The sequence below is a fragment of the Schistocerca piceifrons genome, chromosome X, assembly GCF_021461385.2.
Source record: "Schistocerca piceifrons isolate TAMUIC-IGC-003096 chromosome X, iqSchPice1.1, whole genome shotgun sequence".
NCBI classification, from domain to species: domain Eukaryota; kingdom Metazoa; phylum Arthropoda; class Insecta; order Orthoptera; family Acrididae; genus Schistocerca; species Schistocerca piceifrons.
In genome coordinates, this window is record NC_060149.1 from 388156875 (window position 1) to 388179016 (window position 22142).

The window sequence follows — 22142 nt, forward strand, 5'->3', positions numbered from 1 at the left end:
TATCGGAGCTCACGTGCAGATGCGGACGATATGATTTCCTCACCCATTACAGTTCATGTCTCTTATTACAGCAGAATCTCACAATTTTCACAGGTTTTAGGTGTTGCTTAACTCTAAGAACGGCAGTCTTTTTTACTGTACTTCGTGAAAATAAGACTATTATTTATGATGAGGGAACTGTATGAGTGAATTACCTTCATGTTATGGTTATCTGGTTTTTCGAGTTGGGGGAGGGGACCAAACAGCAAGTTCGTTTGTCCCATCGGATTAGGGAAGGATGGGGAAGGAAGCCAGCCATGCTTTTCCAAAGGAACCATCTCAACATTTGCCTGAAGCGATTTAGGGAAATCGCGGAAAACCTAAATCAGGATGGCCGGACACGCGTTTGAACCGTCGTCATCCCGAATGCGAGTCCAGCGTGCTAACCACTGCGCTACCTCGCTCGCTCCAAATTATGAATTCTTTAATCTGCAGATTCGCAAATACGAGAAATTATGTATGAGTTATCAGCATGAAAACTAGGAACAGAGAGTCGGATACAATGGAGATCGTTTCGAAGGAGTTATAATTGTGTAACATTTTTTTTTTTACATATTTTATGGATACTTGATCTTGTGGAGATAGAAAGTAATACAATTTTCTCGGGCTTATAAAAATTTATCAGATGCTTAAATTTCCACCCACTTTTTGTCAACTTCCCCTCGGCCCTCGGCCACTGCTGAGTGGTAACTGACTGCCTTATCGCCGATTTTTTTTTCTTTGTAATGTAAATTTTTCTGAAGGGGAAGTTTGGCAGCTAGCACGTTCCCGTCCTACAGTCATTTATTAAAGCTACTGCATACATAGACATACATTTATATGAATAAAAAATAATGCTTTTAGGTTTGATGACACACATATGATCTTGAATCTTACTAGATGATAGGAATGATATCGCGGGCTGGTAGAGGAGGGTAATCGGAATCATCCTGGGTATTTTGAAGAGATGCGGGAGCTTAATAAGCTGGTATAGGATATGCGTGGGGAAAGGTAAACGGATACGGAAACCAAGGAATTTAGACGGCCGGTAGTAGATATAGACTGTTGTGGGTCGGGTGATGGATAGGTAGCCGTGTCGTCGAGGGCCTCGTCCTTGCCGTGCAAGACACTTTAGAAGTATCAGCTTCCTAATCATCATCACTATTTGTATCATCTACAGATTAGACAGCAGATGGAATCTCGATCGACCATTTTTTCAGTTCCATCGTCTTTTTTCCTCATTATTATTCAGAGCAGCAATCTAAAGATGAGGAAGGGAATACCATGAATCAACGAATAAGAAATAAGAACACGAAATATACGAGGGCTGTTTTTTCAAATTCTACTCAGTTGCGAAATTAAAACGACAGTGGAAATCCAATGAAGCTTTGCACAGATGTGTTTCGCAGTGTCTCTAGTACGCTCTAGCTGCGCGGGGTAGCCGCGCGGTTTAAGGGAGCCTTGTCACGATCCGTGCGGCTCCCCCCGTCGGAGGTTCGAGTCCTCCCTCGGGCATGGGTGTGTGTGTTGTCCTTAGGGTAAGTTAGTTTAAGTTAGATTAAGCAGTGTGTAAGCTTAGGGACTGATGACCTGAGCAGTTTGGTCCCATAAGATCTTACCACAAATTTCCAAATTCTAGTACGCCCGTCGATCGCGTCGCATCACATTTCTCAGTCCAGAGCCGCGGTTAACACGTAAAGATGCCTAGAGCAATAGAACCTTTCGCCAAATGCTGTTGTACGATTACTTCATGCCGGAGGATTCCGCCTGATTTCATACATAACGTATATCGTTGCAACAAAGGCACTCCTGCAGCGTTTTCGATGGGAAGTGTGTGATCACCCACCATACAACCCGGACTTGGCTCCCCCTTGTTTCCACCTCTTCAAACATAAACAGCTGGCTACGAGGACACCATTTTGGCACAGACAACGAGCAGCAGACCAGGAAATTAGTGGAAAGTACAGGCGGCTGCCTTCTATCTCAGTGATATTGGAAAGTTGGTATCATGCCACAAAAAAATGTCTTAGTCGAAGCTACGACTATGTAAAGCAGTGGCTAGTAGATGTAACTAAATGTTGCACATGAAACATTTTTGATTTTCACTATGGTTTCCGTTTCGAGACCGACCGGTGCTTAAAAAATTTTAGACCTCATAGTACTAACTTCAAACAAAATATGATCGATGGGAAGAGTACCGACGAATGCATAATAACTGCCACATACCTTAGCGATACTTCATAATTCTCAGAAGCACTACACAAAGAGAAAACCTAGTGTAATGGACTACGGTTATATATGGATCGAAAATAGCAATGTAAACAGTTAAATTATGGGATAAAATAGATATTCCACCACAATGCTTGCAGAGGAAATGATGAAAATATTATTTGGTTTTCACGCCATCATGCTTAAAATAAGCGAACATTGATATCACACGAAAAGTTAATGCAGTGTACAGACCGGGATTCGAACCCGGATTCCTACTCTCACGGGCAATGTGTTACAGGGGGAGTCCTTCCAACAGGATGCTTTGAATTCGTCACCAAAGGTGACAGGTACATTTTTAACGAGCTCAACATAGGCAGGAATGTGTCACCGATGGTGTTGACGAACTGGTGTGGCAGGGGGGGGGGGAGGGGGGGAGATCTTAGAGGGACACTTTTTCATTTTATTCACGCATGTGTCAATGTCGCACTCCCTCGTGATCACGGCACAGAAAGGCGTGAACCGGGAGGGCTCAAAAAACATAAACGCCCTTTGCTCTTCCGGATCGCATTCAGATTTCGGCTAATGGCTTCTAACGAACCAGAATGGTTCCACCCTGTACACCAGAGCAAAAACTGCGCTCGCACTGCGCTACAAATGGATGCGATCACGTTCAGGGGTGTTGCTGGTCCACGAAGTTCTTAGAGAAGTGTTGAATCGTCCGGGGGGCGTCAGTAGCGTCAAAGGTTTCTAAGAACCTCGTCCTGTTGCTCATCACACTGAGAACTGTCGTTTTCGACCGCGAAACGTGTGGGAATCAACGCCGCAAGGAAAGGTATGGTTTCCTTGACACCCTTTATGCCATTCAGTAAGGCCTTCTCGTGTCGATACTGAGCGGCGGTGTGTTTGAAATGTTTTTCTCTGCCATTAAGAAGAAAACCGCATGATTTCAGCTTTGGTTGTCCATGGCAGAGGCGTCAAAAGAAGAAGTGAATGTGAGTAAGAGGGGGTGTGGCGACCTTGCCATTGTGTGGCACGTCCAGAGTGGCGTTGGTCTGAATTGTAGAGACATTTGATGCCAATGTGACATTATTAACCCACATTACACCTCACATGAACTTCTGAGTTCTTGCTTTTTTCCGCACGTATCGGCACCTTGCTGTCTGAAGCGTCACTGACCCCGCGGGTGATGTCCCAGAGGGCCACGCTTTTGCAACAAGACAGTGAAAAACTGTATACATCTTTGGGCCTAATTTCAAACCTTTGCGTTGCGATGGGAGATAATTATGCCGTTTCGAAAAAATCATTCTTTAATTGTGTTCGCAGTGTGCGTGCGTACGTAATGTCAGACTAACTGTGTGATCAGACTGAAGAGTTTTTAGCAAACAGAACACAGCATGCCATTCTCAGCGGAGAGAAATCTTCAGACGCAAAAGAAATTCGGGTGGACGTACCCTAATAGACGCTTATAGGTCCATTACTTTTCACAATATGTAAAAATAACCTAGTGGATAACGTCGGAAATTCCATGAGGCTTTTCGCGGCTGATGCTGTTGTATACAGAGAAGCCGCAACGCTAGAACATTGTTGCAAAATGCAGGAACACCTGCTGAGGATCGACTCTTCATGCAGGAGTGACAATTAACCCTCAACATAAACAAATGTAACGTGTTACGCATAAACAGGCAAGAAGATCCATTACTGTATCATTACACGACTGCAGAGCAATCACTGGAAACAGTTACATGTGTACGGAGCAATTTAAAGTGGAATGGCGATAAAAGAATTATCGCAGGTAATTCAGAAGCCGGACTGAGATTCATTGGAAGAATTTTCTGGAAAAGTAGTCCACTCATAAAGGAGGTAGCTTTCAAAACCATCGTCCGACCGGAACTCGAATATCGTCCGTCAGTCTGGTTATCCGTACAAGACAGGACTGATAAGAACAGTAGAGAAATCCAAATAAGGGCAGCGCGTTTCGTTACAGGTTTATTTAGTAAGCTCGAAACCGTCACGGAAATGCTCGATCAACTTCAGTGGCAGACACTGAAAGACAGGCGTTCTGCACCACGGTGTGGTTTCCTGTTAAAGTTCCGAAAGCGTATCGTCCTACAAGAATCAAGGAATATATTGGTTCCTTCTACGTACATCTCGCGAAAAGATCATGAAAAGGGGAAAGGGGGGAGGTAACAGTGGTACACAAAGTACCCTCCACCACACATCCTAAGGTTTCTTGCGGATTATAGATGTAGAGGTAGATTTCTGTGACGAATAATCGTGACGAAGCGATCCAGTGGCAAATCGTGCAGCTCTTCTTAGAATCTTTTCCATCTTTGTCTTTAACCCGACGTGGTAACGGTCCCAGATCGTCGAATAATACTCATGAAATATTCGAACGAGGGTTTTGAGAACTACTTTTTTCATGTTTCAACAACAGTTCTTTCTCCTATAAATCTGAGCATCGACGTCTACATACAATATGTACCTACTCCACCTTAAATCATCCCGGACAGTTACGCCTTGATATTTGACAATACTACTGATTCCAGTGCCTGATCGGCGATTACGTAATGAAACGCTATCAGGTCTTTCACTCTGTCAACCCATATTAAACTACATTCACCTATGCTGAAGGGCAACTAGCAATCTTTGCACCAATTGATCTGTATCTGCAAGTCTCTTTGCATTTGTTAACAATATCCTAAGAATGTCACCTCCCTAGACGCTACTGTGTCGTCCGGGAACAGCTTCAGAGGACTAAAGTCTTTGTCTGCGTACTTGAACAGTAGCGGTTCTATCATTTTATCTTGACACTGGGCGTCACTTTCGGATATCTCTCCAGCAAGAACGACAAACTAGCATTTGTTTGCCATAAAATCCTCAATATTATGGTATATCTGTTGAAATGGTCCATATGTACTCAGTTTTATTGTTTCGTAGGCTTCCTGGTCTACTAGAAACAAGAAGTACTTGTCCTGTCGCAATATGTCAAAGAATTAGTTGCTGAAAGCGCTGGGGTAAAACTACACATGTTATTCGGGTAATGGTCTAATGCCTCTCACAACAGCTACTCGTTCATTTCCGCCCACATTTCTGTTGGTCTTTTTTTTCATTTTTTAAAAAAATCGCGCAAATGTTGCCGCACGCTGTGCTACGTTAACTGGTAGCTGGGTGGCGGCGTTCGGGTCGTTCCCAACCTTCTGCAATTATTTAACACTTGTGATTTCTAGGAGTTAATTGTTTATGGTATAATCGCCTTCCTCTGTATCTACGAACATTCTATGTACGTTCTAGGTATCTACAAATAGAGGCACTCCCTACTAAGGCGCCGAGCGGTCCTAGGCGCTTCAGTCTGGAACCGCGCGACCGCTACGGTCGCAGGTTCAAATCCTGCCTCGGGCATGGATGTGTGTGATGTCCTTAGGTTAGTTAGGTTTAAGTAGTTCTAAGTTCTAGTGGACTGATGACCTCAGCTGTTAAGTCCCCTAGTGCTCAGAGCCATTTGAACCTATTGAGGCAGTTTAGCTCCATGTGTACTTTTGTACGTATGTCAACAAACGTGCTTTCAGTGTGAAGTAGAGATCAGAAAAGAAGCGACTACAGGTTGTATACTTCGCAAATCAGGGCGCCGCTGTCGTATCAACGCTAACGGGCTGCCTTCGTTCCCACTGCAGTTCCACGAATATAACGAGTCTGATAAGGGAAACTCCCAATCGCACCCCCCTCAGGTTTAGTGCTAAAATGGCCCAGTGGCTAGCCCGTCAAAAACTGAACACAAGAAGAAGGTGTAGTGAACAGTATAAAAAGAACCAAAATAGGAACAGTGAACGGTCCAAACTCAAGATGTGCAACAGCGAGCGAATTGCAAGAACGACGGCGTCGTGGTTGTGTGGTCACGGTGTTGGACCGCAAATTGGAAGATCCTCGTTCAAATTTCGAGCATGCTTTTTTTTACAAATTTATGAACTATCCGTTCGGTCATTGACGTGTCTATTCTCCTTCTGTAGTATTGGTAATTGTCATACTATACAATGGTTATAGAATATGAGTCATGTGGTAAGATATATTTCCGTCGCAAGTAAATGCAATGAATAGTTACAACTGGCGAGATGCCGCATACATCTCTAACAGAAATAAAAAGAACAAATAAACGGGTGTGAACTATGTTACAACAAAGGAATTCAAGAGTCAGAACTTCCAAAACGGAACGCAAGGGTCATAACATGTGGTACTTATGTAGAACAGATAGGAGGTACGTACGTCTGGAGGTCCCTTCGTTACACGTCGCTGTGGCAGACGGATGTTACACCACGATGCAGACACAAATTTTAACACAGCGAACAGACACGTCAATGACCGGACAGTTCACGTTTCAGTGAAAATAATATGGGGCACACGGGATATTTGAACGCGGATCTCCCCCTTCCCAGCCCAACACCGTGCCGACATAACCACAACGCCATGGCTACACATATTTGCTAGATTTGCACATCTTGAGTTTGGACCGTTCACTGTTTCTATTTTGCTTCTTTTTTCGCAGTTAGGTACACCTTCTTCTTGTTTTCGTGCTTGATCTACACTATTGGCCATTAAAATTGCTACACCACGAAGATGACGTGCTACAGACGCGAAATTTAACCGACAGGAAGAAGATGCTGTGATATGCAAATGATTAGCTTTTCAGAGCATTCACACAAGGTTGGCGCCGGTGGCGACACCTCCAACGTGCTGACATGAGGAAAGTTTCCAACCGATTTCTCATACACAAACAGCAGTTGACCGGCGTTGCCTGGTGAAACGTTGTTGTGATGCCTCGTGTAATGAGGAGAAATGCGTACCATCACGATTCCGACTTTGAGAAAGGTCGGATTGTAGCCTAGCGCGATTGCGGTTTATCGTATCACGACATTGCTGCTCGCGTTGGTCGAGATCCAATGACTGTTAACAGAATATGGAATCGGTGGGTTCAGGAGGGTAATACGGAACGCCGTGCTGGATCCCAACGGCCTCGTATCACTAGCAGTCGAGATGACAGGCATCTTATCCGCATGGCTGTAACGGATCGTGCAGCCACATCTCGATCCCTGAGTCAACAGATGGGGACGTTTGCAAGACAACAACCATCTGCACGAACAGTTGGACGACGTTTGCAGCAGCATGGACTATCAGCTCGGAGACCATGGCTGCGGTTACCCTTGACGCTGCATCACAGACAGGAGCGCCTGCGATGGTGTACTCAACGACGAACCTGGGCGAACGAATGGCAAAACGTCATTTTTTTCGGATGAATCCAGGTTATGTTTACAGCATCTTGACGGTCGCATCCGTGTTTGGTGACATCGCGGTGAACGCACATTGGAAGCGTGTATTCGTCATAGCCATACTGGCGTATCACCCGGTGTGATGGTATGGGGTGCCATTGGTTACACGTCTCGGTCACCTCTTGTTCGCATTGACGGCACTTTGAACAGTGGACGTTACATTTCAGATGTGTTACGACCCGTGGCTCTACCCTTCATTCGATCCCTGCGAAACCCTGCATTTCAGCAGGATAATGCACGTCCGCATGTTGCAGGCCCTTACGGGCCTTTCTGGATACAGAATATGTTCGACTGCTGCCCTGGCCAGCACATTCTCCAGATCTCTCACCTATTGAAAACGTCTGGTCAGTGGTGGCCGAGCAACTGCCTCGTCACAATACGCCAGTCACTACTCTTGATGAACTGTGGTATCATGTTGAAGCTGCGTGGGCAGCTGTACCTGTACAAGCCATCCAAGCTCTGTTTGACTCAATGCCCAGGCGTATAAAGGCCGTTATTACTGCCAGAGGTGGTTGTTCTGGGTACTGATTTCTCAGGATCTATGCACCCAAATTGCGTGAAAATGTAATCACATGTCAGTTCTAGTATAATATATTTGTCCGCTAAATACCCGTTTATCATCTGCATTTCTTCTTAGTGTAGCAGTTTTAATGGCCAGTAGTGTATGTTCAGTTTTTGACGAGCTATCCATTGGCACTGCTAAATCTCTGAATGGGGGGGGGGGGGTGGAGGGGAGAGGGGGTGCGATGAGGAGTATCTCTTGTGAGAACTATGACGCTGCGGTCGCTTCATACTCATCGTCTCGTTCTCTCGTACTGAAGTGCGCAGGAGTGTAAGGATGTTGTATTTAAGCACGAAAGGCATCCGTGCAATGTCCTGAATACGTTGCAAGTGTCAGTCGTGGTCAGAACAGTGTTCTATGTAGTTGCGAGTGCATTATGTCGGAGATAAAGGAATTCGAACGTGGGCAAACTATTGGTGATCGTATGGTGGGTGCTTCCGTGAGTAACGCACCAGAAGTGTTTCATGTTTCAAGAGACACCGTATCCAAGTTCCGTCCCGCTTACAGGGAGAGCGGAAAAACATCATCGCCTAAGTCGCAACGCGAACGAAAGTGTGTGTTGAGTGATCGAGACGGACGGTCTTTAAAGGGGATTGTGACCAAAAATAAGACATCGACATATGTCAAAGTCACTGCAGAGCTCAATGTCGCACTTGCGAACCCTGTCAGCACAAAAACGACACGAAGAGAGCTCCAAAAGCAGGGATTTTCCGGGCGAACTGGAATTCCAAAACCACTCGTCAGTGCTGCAGATTCCCGTAACAGGAGAACATGGTGACGAAGACATAAAACCTAGGCTATGGAGCAATGGAAGAAAGTCATTTGATAGGATGAGTCTTGTTTCACACAGTTTCCATTTTCTGATCGAGTTTACGTCACAAGAGTGAAATATGGCGCTGGTTTGGTGATGATTTGGGCAGCCATATCGTGGTACTTCATGGGGTCCATGGTTATTCTGCAAGGTCGCATTACTGCCAAGGCTTACGTGACCATTTTGGCTGAACAGGGATCAGGTGTGTCCCATGATAAGATGTTTGTTACTCATGGTTCAAAATGGCTCTGAGCACTATGGGACTTTACTGCTGAGTTCACCAGTCCCCTAGAACGTAGAACTACTTAAACCTAACTAACCTAAGGACATCACACACATCCATGCCCGAGGCAGGATTCGAACCTGCGATTATCCATGGTGATGCGATGTTCCATGACAACAAGGCCCCTTTTTACACAGCTCGCATAGTCTGGCACAGGTTTTATGAGCACGAGAATGAACTGTCGCGTCTGCCCTGGCCACCGCGGTCAGAAGATCTCAGTATTATTTAGCCTTTTTGGCCTGCTTTGCACAGAAGGGTACGTGATCGCTGTCCACCTCCGTCATCGGTACGTACACTTACCACTGTTTTGCAGGAAGAATGGCATGTCATTGCCTTCATCGCCACGCAGGACTCATATTTATCTACTCCGAAACTACTGGAAGTTGTTTTGAATGCCAATGGCTTTCCTACAGCGTATTTGGCAGATAATGTGTTGTGTTTTTCGCGTTTTCGTATTTGTATCCACTCCCTCTAACTGTGAACTAAAGTCAAGTGACAATGTTCCTTTCTTTTTTCACCACAACGCAATCACATATAAATAAGTCACCAAAATTGGCCAGAAATCTTCGCAAAACGAGGTAGCTTCTGCGATTTGCTAGTTGGCATCGCTGGCACCAATTACGCATCCGGTCATAACCTTCAGCTCGACCAGTTCCCTACAGTGTGACCAGTGCAGCTCTGCATTTAGATAAATGTGGGCGGCATTAAAAATGTTCAAGAACGCACCATCTCCAGATAACCTCTCCGCCTTTCAAACAACCAAGGTTAAACTCGATAAATGCAATCGGAAGTCATGCTTTGAATTCAGTAACCTTGGAAATGACGCCATCAAATATATAACATCTGTAGAGAACACAAGGAGCTAGAATAAGTCGCATCCTGTAGCTGGCATGCAGCTTAATATTGCTCTGGCCACAATATCAAGAGCGCTTCTGTGCTGCCACTTCAGATTACTGGGGGATTATCTGCGTCAGTTGCCTTTTCGGCGACGTATTTCCCCGAATTGAGATATTCGCCGTTCATAATTGACACGGTGGCATTTTAAAAGTCAAGTGCCTGCACGACCTCGGAGATGAAGTGTTCCAAGCGTAACACACCCGTTATCTGGCCGCGATTAAATACGTTGGTATTGGGCGTCCCGGCTATTCTGCACGCACTCCACTGGACATGGTGACAGAAGGCCTCTCTCCAACGTAACAGTAAGCTCTTACTCATCTGCTAATGTATACCGTCTATCATTCATCGACTATTTTAACGCCCACCCGTTGGCAAGTGCAACGTATTCTCAACAGATAGTGACGTCCCGATATCGCTAATATGAGTAGTTATCGATATCGGAAAATCGATACCTTTTTGTTATTAATATTATTATTATTAGCAATGTCGAGACGTCACAGATAGCGACGTTCCGAAATCGCTAATATATAAGTATCGATACTTCCGATAACGATAACGTGTTTTCGATAATGTCACAGTATCCTAAGACCGACCAAGGTGGCGCAGTGGTAAGACACTGACCCCATATTGAGAAGGATAGTTACTCAAACCTTCTCCCGGCTATTCAGATTAAGATTTCCCGTGATCTCCTTAAATCGCTTAAGGCAAATGACGAGATGATTCCTGAAAAGGGCACGGCCGATTTTCCTTCCAATCTTTCCACAATCCTCGCTTGTGCTGCGTCTCTTATCATTTCGTCGTCGATGGGACATTAAACCGTAATCCTGCTACTTCCTTCCTTCCTTCCTTCACAGTAGTCATATTTATCAATTATATACAACCGTTCGCTCATAGAAAGATCTGTACCTAAAGACTGGGAAATTGTTCAAGTCACACCAATACCCAAAAAGGGAAATAGGAGTAATTCACTGAATTACAGGCCCATATCGCTAACGTCGATTTGCAGTAGGGTTTTGGAACATAAACTGTGTTCGGACATAATGAATTACCTCGAAGTAAACGATTTATTGACACATAGTCAGCACGGATCCAGAAAATATCGTTCTTGTGAAACACATCTAGCTCTTTATACTCATGAAGTAATGAGTGCCATCGACAGGAAATGTCAAATTTATTCCATATTTTTAGATTTGCAGAGGGCTTTCGATACCGTTCCTCATAAGCGTCTTCTAACCAAACTATGGAATATCGCCTCAGTTGTGCGACTGGATTCGTTATTTCCAGTCAGAAATTTTCGTAGTAATAGACGGAAAGTCATCGAGTAAAACAGAAGTAATATCCGCATTCCCCATGGAAGTGTTAAAGGCTCTCCAATGTTCCTTATCTATATTAACGACATAGGAGACAATCTGAGTAGTCTTCTTAGATTGTTTGCGTATTATGCTGTCATTTACCACCTTGTAAAGTCATCAGATGACCGAAACGAATTGCAAAATGATTTAGATAAGATATCTGTGTAATGCTAAAAGTGGCAATTGACCCTGAATAAAGAAAAGTGTGAAGTTATTCACATGAGTACTAAATGATGTCTGCTGAATTTCCATTACGCGGTAAGTCACACAAATGTGAAGGCTGTAAATTCAATTCAGTACTTAGAGATAACAATTACAAATAACCTAAATTGGAACGATCACCTAGATAACGTTGTGGGTAGAGCAAACCAACGTCTACTAAAGAGACGGCTTACACCACGATCGTTCACCCTGTCCTGGAGTATTGTTGTGCGGTGTCGGATCCGCATCAGGTGGGACTGACGGATGACATCGAAAAAGTTCAAAGAAGGACAGCTCGTTTTGCATTATCGCGAACTAGGGGAGATAGTGCCACAGACATGATAAGTGCATTGGAGTGGCAATCATTAAAATAAAGTGGTTTTTCGTTGCGACGAGATCTTCTCATGAGATTTAAATCACCAGTTTATTCCTCCGATTGCGAAAACATTCTGTTAGCACCCACCTACATAGGAAAAAATGATCATCACGATAAAATAAGAGAAATCAGGGCTCGCACAGAAAAATTTAAGTGCTCGTTTTTCCCGCGCGCCGTTCGAGAGTGGAACGGTAGAGAGACAGCTTGAAGGTGGTTCATTGAATACTCTGCCAGGCACTTTATTGTGAATAGCAGAGTAATCACGTAGATGCAGATGTGGATCAGCTTCGGAAGTATGAAATGTTTGTGGGGAAAATAATAACCTGTCATTACTGTAATAAGAATTAAGACTATAGAGGACATCTACGTTGTATACGAGAAACACAAGTCCAGTAGTAATAACTATATACTACAATGCAGTCTGTGATGAATATATCAAATTTCAGTAAATGATAACAGTAAATTTAAGTATTTACACAACATGACCAAAAAGTGAATCACTCAGAAACGGAGGAGATGACGAAATGAAACTTCGCGGGTTGAGAGGGTATGTGATGTTATTTCAATGTATAAAATATTCTCGATATTCTTGCCGCGTCAGTTCTAGATAAAATCTCGAACTTTCGACGATTACCTCCATGGTCATCGTCAGGAGCTGACTGTCTCCACTGCTGCTGCTGCTCACATCTGTTACTTTCCCCTCTTTGGGGAAGTGTGAGGGGGAGTTTGTAGCCTTTCGGCTTTTACTCCCCTGTGAACGTGTGTGTGTGATTTTTCTATAGTTTTTTGGTGTCTGTGACTGCGGCTTATGATTGGTCGGCGATCAGAAGCCGTCTTCGGGCTATATAGAGGCTACCATAGCAGCAGTGAAGACAGTCAGCTCCTGACGATGACGATGGAGGTAATCGTCAAAAGCTCGAGATTTTATCTAGAACTGACGCGCCAAGAATACCGAGAATATTTTATACATAAGTGCCACCGCGAAAAACTTCGTTCCCATATGTTATTTCAGTGTTTAAAATATAAAGTCAAATTTAGAAAGAACTTCGCAGCATGAGCACACTTATCAACATGGCGTTGCACTCCCTTTGTCCTGCATGTATGCATTGTTTCGGTTGGGAAGAGTGTCGTAAAGTTGTTGTATCCTGTCCAGAGGCAACCAGGCCCACAACTATCGTACCTCATCCTCAATAACCTGAACGCTGGCTATGGGACGGAGTTGAATTCTGAGCAGGTCCCACACATGTTCTATCGGAGAAAGAACTGTGAATCTTACTGGCCATAAGACTACCTCAACATCACGCAGGCAGTTCATAGAGACTTGAACTATGTGCTGACGACCATTGTCCTATTGAAAAAGACATCACGGTATTGTCACATGAGAGGTAAGACATAAGGGCGCAAGATACCCGTGACATAACGTTGTCCTGTCAGAGATCCCTCAGTCACTACCAGCCGTGTCCCGAAGTCATATCCAATGACTCCCTACACCACAGTGCTATGTCACTCCAAAACAGTGGAAGAATGGGAGCTCGGCCCAGGTCGCCCGCAGTCTGGCCGATGATGGTCATCCGAGGTAGTGCAGAACCGTGATTCATCGTTGCACACATCGCGACGCCATTCATCAGCAGTCTCATGCTTCCCAGTCACGACACTATTATAAATGCAGTCGTTTGTGTTGTTGTGTAACGACAGCCTACGCATGAGACGGCAGTTCCCTAGTCTCTGACCAATGGTGCGGGATGACACGCAGTGTTTCAGGGAATACATTACTTGCTCTGGGATGTCAGGCGTAGATGTGAAGGGGTACGATGTGTTTGGTGCACAGTACGACGATCCTCCCACGTTGTGGTCAAACATGGTCGTCCGGAATCGTGACGTCAAACATACGTGCCAGAAGTGGTAAGGCCTGCCAATCTTGCTAGCGAGATGAAAGCAGAGCTCACCATTTGCAGCACAGTCGACGGGACCGATAGCGGATCTCTGGTACAGAGGCGAGCGGAGGATCTGAATCAGAGGCTCAGACGGTTCTGCGACCGTGTAGACGGCAGATTCCTCGACTTGAGCCATAGGGTGGTTGGCTTTCGGTTTCCACTAAAGAGGTCAGGAGTCCACTACACGCAGAAGCCGGCTACATGGGTAGCAGGGGTTGTGTGGCGTGGACTGGATGGTTTTTAGGTTGGAGGGTCTCGGGAAACACAAAAAGGGCTTCAGTCTCAAAGGGAGCAAGTCGATCACAGGAAGAACATAGATCTAGGAACCATCGGTATAACAGTTGTAAGTCGTCGTAGCTGTCTTGGCGAAGTACCAGAGGTCGAAGCGCTCAAATCGATACAGGCACTGAAAGCTGGCTAAATCTGGAGATAAGTTCAGCCGAAATTTTTGGGAAGCAGCTAACGGTGTTCAGAAGGGATAATCTAAACACAGTTGACGGTGGTGTGTTTTTTGCTGTTAGAAATAGTTTATCTTGTAGCGAAATTGAAGTAGATAGTTCCTGTGAGTTAGTATAGGTAGAGGTCATTCTTGGCAACCGGAATAAAATAACAACTGGATCCTTTTACCGACCTCCAAACTCAGATGATACAATTGCTGTACTGGTCAAATAAAACTTGAGTCTAATTTCAGACACGTACCCGACTTATACAGTTATAGTTGGTCATGAATTCACTTTACCTTCTATGTGGTGGTGAAAATACATGTTTAAATCTGGAGGTACGCATGAAATATCGTTCGAAATTATGAACGCATTCTCTAAAAATTATTTCAAGCAGTTAGTTCATGAACCCACTCGAATAGTAAATGGCTGTGAAAACACACTTGACCCCTTAGCACCAAATAATCCTGAGCTAATAGCGAGTATAAAACGAACAGTGAACACAGGGCTGTCGTAGCGACTGAACATTGTAACCCCCAAATCCTCCAACAATAAACGACAAATATACGTATTCAAAAGAGCAGATAAAAATTCACTTCACGACTTCCTGAGAGACAATGTCCACTATTTCCAAATTAACAATGTAAGCGTAGACCAGATGTGGCCCTAATTCAAAGAAATAGTATCGACGGCAGTTAACAGATTTATACCAAATAAATTAGCAGACGACGGAGTTGATTCCCCTTGGTACACAGAGGCGTCAGAACAAAAAAAAAGCATGAGAAATTTAAATGAAAGAAAAATCTCTAAGATCGCCGACCTTTTACAGAAGCATGAAATTTAGGTCGCACTTCAATGAGAGATGCTTATAATAGCTTCTACAACGAAACTTTGTCTCGAGGCCGCGCGGTTAGAGGCGCCATGTCACGAATTGCGCGTCCGCTCCCGCCGGAGGTTGGAGTCCTCCCTCGGGCACGGGTGTGTGTGTTGTCCTTAGCCTAAGTTAGTTTAAGTTAAGTGGTGTGTAAGTCTAAGGACCGATGACCTCACCACCCTTAGGAATTCACACACATACGCACATTTTGTCTCGAAACCTGGCAGAAAATCCAATCCAAAGAGATTCTGGTCGTATGTAAAGTATGCAAGCAGCAACACTCAATCAATGCCTTCTCTGCCCAATAGCAATGGAAATACTATCGACGACAGTGCTGCCAAAGCGGAGTTACTAAACACAAAAATGGTTCAAATGGCTCTGAGCACTATGGGACTTAACATCTGTGGTCATCAGTCCCCTATAACTTAGAACTACTTAAACCTAACTAACCTAAGGACATCACACACGTCCATGCCCGAGGCAGGATTCGAACCTGCGACCGTAGCGGTCACGCGGCTCCAGACTGAAGCGCCTAGAACCGCACGGCCACAGCGGCCGGCTACTAAACACAGTCTTACGAAATTCCTTCACCAAAGAAGACGAAGTAAATATCCCAGAAACCGAATCAAGAGCAGCTACCAACATGACTAACGTAGAATTAGATATCTTCGGGGTATTGAAGGAACTTCAGTCAATAAAAGCAAGTCTTCCGGTCCAGACTGTATACCAATTAGGTTCCTTTCAGAGTATGCTGATGCAATAGCTCCACACTTGGCAATCATATACAACCGTTCGCTGGAAGAAAAATGCATACCCGAAGACTGGAAAGCTGCGCAGGTCGCACCAGTGTTCAAGAAACGCAGTAGGAGTAATCCATTAAATTACAATCCCATATCATTAACGTCGATATTCAGCAGGATTTTAGAACGTATATTGTGTTCGGACATTATGAATTACCTCAAACAGAACGGTCTATTGGCACACAGTCAACACGGATGTAGAAAGCATCGTTCTTGGGAAACACAACTAGATATTTGCTCACCGAAGTGTTGAGTACTACTTACAAGGGATTTCAAATTGATTCCGTATTTCTAGATTTCCAGAAGGCTTTTGATACTATACCTCACAAGCGGTTTGTAGTCAGATTGCGTGGTAATGGAATATCGTCTCAGTTATGCGAATGGATTCGTGATTTCCTGTCTAAGAGGTCACAGTTCGTTATAATTGGCGGGAAGTCATTGAGTAAAACAGAATTGATTCCCGCCGTGTCCCGAGGTAGTGTTATAGGCCCTTCGCTGTTTCTTATATATATAAACGATTTAGGTGACAATATGAGCAGCCGTCTTAAGTTGTCTGCAGATGATGCTGTCGTTTATTGCCTAGTAGAGTCATGAGAAGATCAAAACAAATTGCAAAACGATTTAAAAAAGATATCTGTATGGTGCGAAAATAGGCAATTGACCCTAAATAACGAAATGTGTGAGGTCATCCATATGTGTGCTACAAGAATCCGTTAAGCTACGGTTACACGATAAGTCAGTCAAAACTAAAGGCCGTGAATTCAACTAAGTACCTAGGAATTATAATTACGAACGACTTAAATTGGAAAGAACACATAGATAATGTTGTGGGGAAGGCTAGCCAAAGACTATGTTTTGTTGGTAGGGCACTTAGACGATGCATCAGATCTACTAAAGAGACTGCCTATACTACGCTTGTCCGTCCTCTTTTGGAGTACTGCTGTGCGGTGGATTAACGGAGTACATCGAGAAAGCTCAAAGAAGAGCAGCACGTTTCGTATTATCGAGGAATAGGGGAAAGAGTGTCACTGAAATGATATAGGATTTGGAGTGGCTGTCATTAAAACAAAGACATTTTTCGTTGCGGCGGAATGTTCTCACGAAATTTCAATCACTAACTTTCTCCTCCGAATGCAAAAATATTTTGTTCACGCCGACCTAGATAGGGAGAAACGATCATCATAATAAAATAAGGGTAATCAGACCTCGCACGGAAAAATATAGGTGTACGTTTTTCCACACGCTCTTCGAGATTGGGATAATAGAGAATTATTGTGACGGCGCTTCGCTGAACATCTTCCAGGCACTTAAGTGTGATTTGCGAAGTATCCATGTAGATGTAAATGTAGATGTAGATTATGTTCCCATGTTGTCAAACATCGCGTCACCGTTACATTTGAATGCTCCAGAAATCTGGCTTCTGTACCATGCGGCCCGCGGCATCTCCGTACTTTCACAGTGATCGCTCGACGTCTGACACTGTTCACCCTTCTTGTACAGGGTGAATCACCTAAAACTTACACCGCAGATATTTCGTAAATGGAAAGTGCTATGATGTGTGATTTTCGTAGAATGGATTGGCAGTCAGGGGCTCGTATTGTTAGCCAATCAACAGACGTAATAATACTTAGAAAGTGTATTTTTTGTGCCAAGATACGCTTTTTGAAATGGAACAATGCCTTTTGACATTAACAAACTAAAAGTAGGGTAAATTAGAATGTCAGTTATGCTTGTTGCAGGATTTTAGTGCTAGAGGTTTGCTAGATTTCGTATTTTGAAAAGTTCCCGCACCGACACTTTTGCAATACCTGTGGTAGGACACACGAAGTACAGCACAAGTGCATATACTAATTATGTGGATTCTGACCAGTAAAGAGGCAACTCACCATCTCAGGTTGTGTTCAAAATGACCATCGACAGCGGCAACACACGCTTCCACTCTGGTATTGAACGACTGCTACCACAAGTGCTAGCATTTCAGCGCAGATGTCCGTGCAAGTTGCAGTAATACATCGTGGCGTATCATCGGGTGTAGTTCGTATGTCCTTGTATACAGCGTCTTTCAGATTTCCCCACAGAAAAATTCTATAGGCGTCACATCTAGGTAAAGGGCGGGTAAGGTACAGGCCCCTTGCGTCCAATCCAACGATTTGCAAACAATTCGTAAAGACATGTTGTCGTACTTCGTGCACTATGTGCTGGACAGCCATCATGTTGGTACCGCAGGTTCCCCCTAGTCTGCGGAGTAACATCTCCTAACATCCGTGGAAGATGGTCTGTTAGGAGGAGACGATACTTATGCATGTAAAGTGTTCTGTCTCTGAAAAATGGGCCTATAGATGACGGCTCACTATCCCACACCACATGTTTATACTCCCTGGACGCTGACGTTCCTCTTGGCGAAGCATGTTTCATGTTTCAGCGGTTTGCGGGGTCATGACTGCTGAATGTGGCTTCATCAATAAACATGATACATGTCACTTCTGGAGTATCCTGTCTAATGCCGATGTACAGTAGTTAACACGATTCTCATAATTGTTTCCATGCAGCTCTTGATGGAGACTGATGTGATATGGATGAAACCTATGTCGATGGAGAATGTGTAAGACACTTGCCTGACTCATTCCACTTCGTCGTGCGATTGTGCAGGAGCTAAAGTGCGGATCAACTACAATAACAGTGAGATCATTGATTTCTCCCTCTTCTGTCGTCACTTGTTTCCTTCCGTCACGTTGTCTAGGTGTTACGCTACCACTTTCACGTAAGTGGTTGAAGAGATTGAAAAATAATTGCCTAGGTGGTTGACATCTTCTGGAATATCTTGCCGGATATACCGTACAAGAACGAACTGCATTCTTCATACACTCTCCATAAACCATGAGCATGTCAACTTTTTCCGCATTGGTAAATCCCATCGTCCACTCACGACCTCCTGTTTGGACTTTCACACTGTAAGTAGGCTGTTTAGGTTTTTATGTTGGTAACGCCACGTTGCGCTCTGTATGAAAATCACTGATTGTGATGTGTGCAGTCTGTTGCTGGTTGGCATTGTTGTAATATTCGCTATTGTAGTGTTGGGCGGTTGGATGTGAACAGCGCGTAGCGTTGCGCAGTTGGAGGGGAGCCGCCAGCAGTGGTGGACTGTGGAGAGAGATGCCAGTTTTGAGCGGACGATCTGGACGTGTGTCCTTCAGAAAAAGGAAATTTGTTTAATTTGATGTCACAAAATTATATATATAAAATTTTGTGACATCAAATTAAACAATAATATATATATTATGACTTTTGCACGCTATTAAGGTAAATACATTGTTTGTTCTCCATCAAAATCTTTCATTTGCTAACTATGCCTATCAGTAGTTAGTGCCTTCAGTAGTTACTGCCTTCTTTTATTTAGCTGACAGTACTGGCGCTAGCTCTATTGTAGTAGTTCGAGTAACGAACATTTTTGTGAGGTAAGTGATTCCTGAAAGGTATAGGTTATTGTTAGCCAGGGCCATTCTTTTGCAGGGATTATTGAAAGTCAGATTGCGTTGCGCTAAAAAAATGTTGTGTGTCAGTTTAGTGATGATCAGAATAAGTAAAGAGAGAACTGTCTCAGTACGTTCTGTTTTACTCAACTGTCTTTGTGTCTTTGTATCAAATAACGTAGAAGTTTACTAGCACAGTCATTCACAATTTTTCTAAGGGGACGTTTCAACACACTGACTACAAGTCGTAGTGCACTCAAGGAACACTCGAGCACGCTGTAAGCAAACATAAGAACATCGTACCTAGCAACTACGCAGGTTGAATGGCACTATTAAGTGTTGACGTGGAAATTTTCCAAAATACTGTATCTCGTAAACGACTCGCACTAGAATCCTACAACAAACACAGACTTTCTAATTTACTCTACCTGTAGTTTGTTAATATCAATAGGAGTTATTCCATTTTTTAAAAAAAGGATATGTTTGCAAAAAAAATACGCTTTCTAAGTATTACAATCTGTCGATTGGCTGACAGTACGAGCTCCTGACTACCAACACGTTCTGTGGAAACCACAGATCAGTAGCGGTTTCCATTTCCGTAATATTTGCGGAGCAAGTTTTAGGTGATTCACCCTGTATACACCACCAGGCCTGGTAACACACTAAACATGAACACTAATGCACTCTGTTGGCCGCTCTACTTGTCACAGAGTAATGTAACTCTAACCATTTACGTACCTGCTGGCATGCGGCTATGTCTTCTGGGTGCTTCACTTTTTTGTCAGGAAGTATACCTACTACCCTGGAAAAGTACTCAAATCTATGTGAAATTCATGCAGTTCAGGATAAAAGCAAAATTTTTAGGCTGCTTATGACAAACAGAATGGATAAAGTTGATATGACTTTTCTCTAAGAAAATAGGTTTGTTTGTAACGAGCGTACTGCATGTGTCATTTATTTACGTAGAGGCTCATATTTTTATTTGTATTTGCAATATTTGACCTTTTCTGCTTATGTTATTATTTGTTTTTATACTCATTTTGATTCATGGAAACTCATCATGATTTCCATATTTCGCGTTGTATTCGAAGTAAGTGCTTATGCTTCTTAAAAAAGGCTTAAAATACATAAAAAAGCAACCTATTCCTCTCGATACCTTTGCCCCAATATTATCGAGGTATTGATGCCATATTAGGTGTTGATTTCGACATGAAACATTGTATCTAATCTGGTACTGGAGCATTCCTAATTATGGAACACAAGGATCCTTCTATGCGTATACAAGCGAGATATCAGTAACGATATTAATCGTACAATTAGAAAGTATTTGATTTACAAGAGCACGTGGGTCCATTAGAGGATACGCAGTTTTAATCCCTTCTGTTATAATCCCTTCGGATCAAAACTACGAATGGTTCAAATGGCTCTGAGCACTATGGGACTTAACATCGGAGGTCATCAGTCCCCTAGAACTTAGAACTAATTAAACCTAACTAACCTAAGAACATCATACACATCCATGCCCGAGGCAGGATTCGAACCTGCGGCCGTAGCGGTGGCGTGGTTCCAGACTGTAGCGCATAGAACCGCTCGGCCACCACGGCCGGCCAAAACTACGATCTGCTATGCGCTAACTGCTGCAATTTCTCTTCCTCGTTCATTACGTACAATGATAAACGAGACAAGTAGCCAGAACAAGTGGACAACAAGAAAATATTATTTGGTCTTTCTTGACGTTGTCAAATTAATAAATTGTAACTAAATTTTATGATAAAGCATTCTACTCACTTTGCAGTCTCCTAGAACTCACAACTTCCATACCTATAATACCACTGATATTGCCATCTTTGTGTAATGGTGTGTAATATACTACAAGTTTTAATTTCTCGCATTAATTCCATGAGTGCGGAGACATGGCTTAGCCACAGTCTGGGGGAGGTTTCCAGAGTGAGATTTTCACTCTGCAGCGGAGTGTGCGCTAAGCCACGTCTCCGCAGTATTCTTTCTTTCAGGAGTGCTAGTTCTGCAAGGTTCGCAGGAGAGCTTCTGTTAAGTTTGGAAGGTAGGAGATGAGGTACTGGCAGAAGTAAAGCTGTGAGGACAGGGCGTGAGTCGTGCTTGGGTAGCTCAGTTGGTAGAGCGCTTGCCCACAAAAGGCAAAGGTCCCGAGTTCGAGTCTCGGTCCAGCACACAGTTTTAATCTGCCAGGAAGTTTCATATCAGCGCACACTCCGCTGCAGAGTGAAAATCTCATTCGGGAAACCCATTATATAGAACTAATGTAGCGCCTTATTCAATTGTGAGGTACATTTCACAAATAATGCGCAAGCTGGTATCACTGTGGATTGTTTGATGCAACAACAATGAAAATTACGTCAGATGTAGTTGGGAGCTTGAGGTAAGTGGTTAATTTTTTGCTGTGTACTCTAACATAAAACTGGCGGGGGGTAGAACTGGACCCTGCAGGAGTCTCAGGGACTGTTACGGTACTGCTGAAGACCAGAGGTCGTACATCAAGATCGAATCTTTACTCGGCAAAAACCCGACAGAAACCCACAGTGCGTTAAGTGAAGTTTGTGATGTATTTACAGTGGA

General features: G+C 43.7%; 1 protein-coding gene and 1 non-coding gene across 2 annotated transcripts in view; both read left to right on the forward strand.

Moving 5' to 3' along the window:
• LOC124722050 (cysteine dioxygenase type 1) overlaps positions 1-22142 on the forward strand; it is a 134736-nt gene that overhangs the window by 73973 nt on the left and 38621 nt on the right. The gene's annotated exons all lie outside the window — the stretch shown is intronic.
• Positions 21663-21737, forward strand: Trnal-caa. The gene has a single exon. It is a non-coding gene; the product is annotated as a tRNA-Leu (tRNA).